Here is a 6,000-nt window from a genome sequence, read left to right on the forward strand (position 1 = left end):
AACTGTAGGTTTTGTCTCACTTACCTCTCAAGCATCCCAGCAATGTGGCTATTATTTTCCCCATGTCAACATGAGGACACGGACATTTAAAGACTCGCCCAAACTGGCGTGGCGGGGAAGAGGTGTAGCTTCTCTGGCTCAGAGCTTGTGAAATACCCATGGCATGGTGATGAAGACAGTCTGGCAGAACCCAAGGTTCTTGTTGACAATGATTGAAAAAACTGTCTCTTTTCCTTACATTTGCACCATTTACTTCTTTGGTAGTTCAAGTTAACATGGGGGATTATCTGAAGATAGTGAGAAAAAATAGAATCAAATTCTAGGCTACCTGTACAACATTTTAATAGTCTGGCCACTCTGTCTGGAATATATGTAGCTATCACTATGGCAAACAGGACATTTAGGCATCTATGTTGGTCCATTCCGCTGGCACCAGTGGAATCCTACTGGACCCAATCTGCTGTGTGGCTTTTCTCCGTAATGGAATCATTGATTCCCTAGCACGGAGTTGAGTTGTGTGTCCCAGCTTTCTGTTGTTTTTTTGAAATAAATTTGTCCTTTGTTAATCACTATTATATGGAACGGAAAGAGCTTTCCCATCAGTGATTCACTCAAGGCCGCCCTTTGTGATTTGAAGCTGATGGAGTGAGGGCAACAGTTTGAATCTTGTAATCCCAACATCTTGACGGCCGTTACGTCACATTCTACTGCTCCATCACGTGGGGAAAGAACATCACACTGAGAGCCTGGAAACTGGAAAAGTGTAGCTGACACTTCTTCATCTTACCTAGATGCCATGCTTCACAGGTAAGGTCTTATTTTGTCATCAGGACAACCCTCTGATGTAAGTACAACAATCTACATTTCAGGGAGAGGAAATTATGTCTTAGGTCAGGGCTGTCTAAATCCAAAAGCCATTCTCTCAACCACTTTGCTACACCGTCCTTTGGTTATTAGTGGGTGCTCAATAAACAAATGGATTATTGAATAAAGGATGTTGTCTTTGACACACAGTCACTCCTGACTTTTGGGTGAGTTTTTTCCCATCTTTAGTTTTTATATTCCCATCTTTAAAATGCAAATATTAGATTAGGAAACCTCTAAACTCCCTTCCACTGCTGCCTATCTGTGATTCCAGGATACACTTAAGTGTCTGCTTATCTGATTCATTTCAAGGTCCCCCAACTAATTCTCACCTCAGAGACCTCCTAGAAAACATAGAGAATGATCATGTTATGGCTAATCTCTATTTTATTGAGTTTAATCATTTCGTTTAATTGATTTGCTCATTTTTAACCCTCCTTCGTAAGGATTTGAGAATTTCAAAATTAGAGAGGAGCAAAAAAGAACAGAGTAAGGCAAACCAAGTAAAATGAGACCAGGGTAAAGTCAGTCAGTAATCCAGACACACGAAGGCTTAACTCCTTTGCGAAGGGTGGATTCCATCTCTGGCTGTGAGCTTCTTAGTGATCAGTTTTTCTAAGAGACAGAAGAGGGGCTCCGTGGGGGCCACCCAACTTCATAGACAAGGTTGCAACTCAGCTTTGACTGGAGCTAGGCAGTGGGCCTGGACTTGATGCCCCCTCTTGGGCTGACGACAACTTCAGAGACAGACCCATCTCCCTGTTGGACTGAGGCCTCATTGGGCTGTGATAAACTAGAAAAGACAAGACCAGGGTTCAGTGGAGCTTGGGCGGCCCCTTACCGTGGTTTCAGCACATGAAGCCACAAGGCAGAGTCTGGTGGACATGGGTGCCCTTGGGTCTGTTGGAGGAACAGGAGGGAGGCAAGGCTGGAGGGGGCAGAGGGTGGGATGGTGGTTACTGGAGCTGAGAAGGCTAAGCTGGAATCGAGTTGTTGATCCGTGCAAGGGGATGAAGAACTGGAGCCAAAAGGGGGTTGTGAGACCTGGAAAGAAAGCAGAATATGAGCAAGAGTGAAGCAGACAGGCTGGAGATGTCCTGGAACAATTCCAGAGGAAGAATGTGGGGGACAGTAGTGTCTTTTAATGCCGTCACCACATGGGCTTGAAGGGAGGGGGCCATACGGGGTATATTTCAGGAGCTGGAGCCGGTGGGCAAAGGACAGGTCCTGGGCTGGGCCCACCATCTATCAGTCCAAGAGCATCTCTGGGGCCCCGGGAAGGAGGCCCTGCCCAGGAGCTGCCTCAAAGCCAGTTCTCCTGCTGTGTGACCCTAATTCCCTGTCCCTCACCTCTTCCAAATGGCTTCACTAGAGGTCTTGGCGAGGGGCTTGACACTCAAGATGGACACTGAAACTCCCTGAGTGCTCTGGGGTTGAACAAACTGGAAAGAAACAGCCTTTTGTGTTCAGGATGTGACTGATCTGGGAGAGGAACCTGTGCTCACAGGTGGAAACACCCATCTCTGCGTGGCCAGAGGCACATCTGCTAATCATGCGGCTCTTTCTTTGTAAATGGCAGAATTCAGGATTTTTGCTGGGAGTAGGGAGTAGCGGGGGGTCATGGTGTCAATCACACTGCAGTGGGATGAAGCCTGGCCCTCCTCTGCCCCAGCGTGTGTGAACTTACCCTCCATTGCCCAAGTTCAAAACCAACACCCTCCACTAACAGCCGTATTTCCATTGCAGACTTTGGAGAAGAGTAACTCACTTAAAACTGAGTCAGGGTTGGCAGGAGCCCTCGCTGGAAGGGCCACTAGATCCGCATGCACTTTCTCACGCTTTTATTCATACCATTTGCCATTTGAAACACTTTGTAAACTGTAAAGCACTCGTAAGTATCAATGAATGCAATTTACTCATTCATTCAACAAATATTTGCGGGGCATCTAATGTGTACCAGATGCTGGGCTAAGTGCTGGCCATGCAGACATGAATAAGACAGTCAGCGTCCTCAGGGCCACAGAGAGCTGTGGAGGGTGAGAGAATGTAAAGACATTGTCACAAGCAGGGTCTGTCAAAGCAAACCAGGAGTGGGAACGGGAGCCCTGAGGCCCCAGGCCCCCGCGGGTGTCAGGTGGGGATGGAGAGTTTTAAGGCAGGGAGGGTTCAGGGAAGGAGATTCCTGAACTAAGTGTTGAAAAAGTGGTCCAAGTTGGACCACGGGGCAGGACACGGTCCAGACAGAAGGAACAAACAGGAGCAAAAGCCCTGAGGCAGGAGAAAGCCTGCTGTAGGAGAAAGAGCTCTCCCCATATGTCAGCACATGCAGAACAGGAAGAAGGAAAAGGGTTAGCTTGTTTGCTAGTGAGGATGGCAAAGGCCATGATGGGTCACAGAACGAGTTTGAGCTTTTCAAAATAGGTGATGGAAAGATACTCAGTTGTTTTCAACAGGGAGAGGTTTTGTTTGTTTGTTTGACTCTTGATTGCTTTGTTAGTATTGTTTTTGTTATTTCAGAGAAGATACTCGGTCCACACCAGCGGGTTCTCATTCTGCAGAGGTATGAGAATGAACTGTGGAATCGTTCTAAATGCACTCGGCTGGGTACCACTGGAGCTGTGGTGGGTCTGACCCCAGTGTGTGGAGCTAAGTGATTTCTGATCTGCACAAGGAGTGCCCTGGAGCAGCACCGAATGTGGGTGAGAGGGACAGGAGACGGGCGGTGAGCAGTGAGGCCTCTTCCCTGATGGTTCAAGTGCACACGACAGATGAATGGGCAGCATGGGCTCTGGAGCATTGCGGTTGTGTATTTATCTGTTACCTAGGACTCAGTTCACTCGTCTCCCACCCACTGGAGCACCCACTGGATGGCATGCAGTGGACACCAGGTAAGGCCGCCGTGGACCTGCTCCAAGGGCCTGTGGTCTAATGCAGCATCTTCACCCTGCCGCATATGAAAATCATCTGGAGAGCTTTTTAAAAAATGTAATGTTGTGAGCCCCACCCTAGATCATTTAAATGAGAATCTCTCCTGGGAAGGATGTAGTCCTAACTGAAGCGCAAGGTAGGAGATGAGAACGTGCCAAAGGTTACTAGGAAAAGGAGGCGAAGTGTCCTGAGCGTGCAGAGGAAAGGGCTCGGGAGGGTGGGCTGGAGGAGGAGGTGGATGTGAGGGGTGTGGATAGAGACTGTGGCAACCAACACCTTCCCCGGGGACAGAAACGAACTCTTTCATTCCAGAAAGACACTGCACAGGACTGCAACATCGTCCTGGCTCTGCCACCCATGCTGTGCTGTCGTTCCAGGCAATGGTCTAACCTCTCTGTTCTCAGTTTCGGCACAGGTAAACTACCACAGACTGGGTGCTTGAGCAATGGAAATTCATCACCTCATGGTTCTAGAGGCGGGAAGTCCAAGATCAAGGTGTCAGCAGGGTTGGTTCCTTCTGAGACCCTGAGGGAGAATCTGTTCCACGCTCCCTCCTGGCTGCTGTGGTTTGCTCTGGCCTCTTCGGCCTCATTGTCTTAAGAAGCATCACCCCAGTCTCCGCCTTCATCTTTACATGGAGTGCTCCTTGTGTCCATGACTGTGTCCAAATTTCCCCTCTTTATAAGGACTCTACTTATACTGGATTAGGGCCCACTTTAGTGACCTCATTTAATTTGATTACCTCTGTGAAGGCCCTCCAAATAAGGTCACATTCTGGGTTTAGGCCTTCAACATATGACTGGGGCGGGGAGGGGGGGGGGCGGGTAGATATAATTTGACCTATAACAACTTGGAATAGAAATTTTATTTTTATTATTATTATTATTTCTACCCCTTTTTGAACATTAGGTGCCAGACTCTATGTAACATTATCTTATTAATCCTCCCCAAGCACTGTGCAATAGATGGTACTGACCTTATTTTAGAAATGAAGAGGCTGAGCTGCAGTGAAGTTTAATAGCTGGCCTGGGGCCACAGGAAGCAAATGGCCTGGGTCACCAACAGGGAGCGAATGGTGGAGCCTTTCCTAGCCCAGACCTGCATGTTATCCATTACGTTTCCGTTAAGGATGGGGCAAGCCTGACCGACCTCATAAAGCCCTTTCAGGTTTCTGAGACCTGTCTTTTTCAGTTGGGAAAAGGAAAGGCCTGTTTGGTTTTGCCATTCTCGAGAAAATGCAAGTCTGCAGGGCTCACGGGAAAGGTATGCGTGTATTGAATTTGTAACAGGATACTGGAGTCCTGGCTGTCTTTCTTTATTCATAGGGTTTCAGAGCTGGAGGTACAGTACAGGGAGGAGGACAGGCGGTTGTGTAATTCTCTCAGGAAGAAAGCCAAAACGAAAAAGAAGAATGCAAGCAGCGTCGGCACACAGGCGATTTTACAGAAAAGCGATGAATGTTCCACTGTGTCCTGAAATGGTCATGGAGCACCGTGCTGGAGGAACTGCTGCCTTTTGCATTTTCGCGAGAGGCATGATCTAGGCTTCATAAACGATCAGCCGGTCTGCTCAGCTCAATTCAGCTGTGTTCGAGGAACAGGAACTGAGCAGCTGTTGAGGCTGCATGCTCACATCCAGAGACAGTTCATGCTCTGCAGCAGTTTGGAGTCTGCAGGTAGCTGCAGACCCACAAAGAGATCACCTTGAAATTATGTGCAGAAGAAAGCTGGGGGGTGGCCTGAGCCAGCCTGGGGCAGGGTGTGTGTGTGTGTGTTGTGTGTGTGTGTGTGTGTGTGTGTGTGTGTGTGTGTGTGTGTGTAATCAAGGAGGGCTTCCTGGAGGAGGCAATGGATGCATCTTAGAAAAGAGCACGTACGGAGTAATGGGGTAAAGTGAGGAAGGCAACAGCACAAGCAAAAGCGCAGAGGCACAGGACAGCACGCATGGGGACCAGCAGGCAGGGGTGTTTTAATTCAGGCTAAATGTGCCTCTTTTGGGGAGATGCCTGCTGCCAAGCTTCTCTTCAAGGGTTAAGACAGCACATCTGAGCCTCTTCCACTAGAATCTCACGGGGCCTGGAATCGAGTACAACCCCCAACGTTACAATTCTGTTTTGGCACAACTGGCTTAGAGATGCCAAATATACACTCAGCGGAATCTGAATCTGAAAAATCAAAGCCCTTTAAGGAAAGGATTAATTATTAAGAG

At 48.3% G+C, this 6,000-nt stretch overlaps 1 long non-coding RNA gene across 2 annotated transcripts in view; it reads left to right on the forward strand.

The window, feature by feature from the left end:
* Window positions 1–5,559, forward strand: part of LOC103020683 (uncharacterized) — a 29,501-nt gene extending 23,942 nt beyond the window's left edge. Inside the window, exons 3-6 of one of the 2 annotated variants that reach the window (XR_450562.2) lie at window positions 590–807; window positions 3,382–3,752; window positions 4,105–4,207; window positions 5,118–5,559. This is a non-coding gene — a long non-coding RNA (uncharacterized LOC103020683). The remainder of the gene's footprint in view (window positions 1–589; window positions 808–3,381; window positions 3,753–4,104; window positions 4,208–5,117) is intronic. The other variant, XR_450563.2, reaches the window with a different exon arrangement.
* The last annotated feature ends 441 nt before the right edge of the window (window positions 5,560–6,000 follow it).

Source organism: Balaenoptera acutorostrata, chromosome 12, assembly GCF_949987535.1.
Source record: "Balaenoptera acutorostrata chromosome 12, mBalAcu1.1, whole genome shotgun sequence".
NCBI lineage: Eukaryota > Metazoa > Chordata > Mammalia > Artiodactyla > Balaenopteridae > Balaenoptera > Balaenoptera acutorostrata.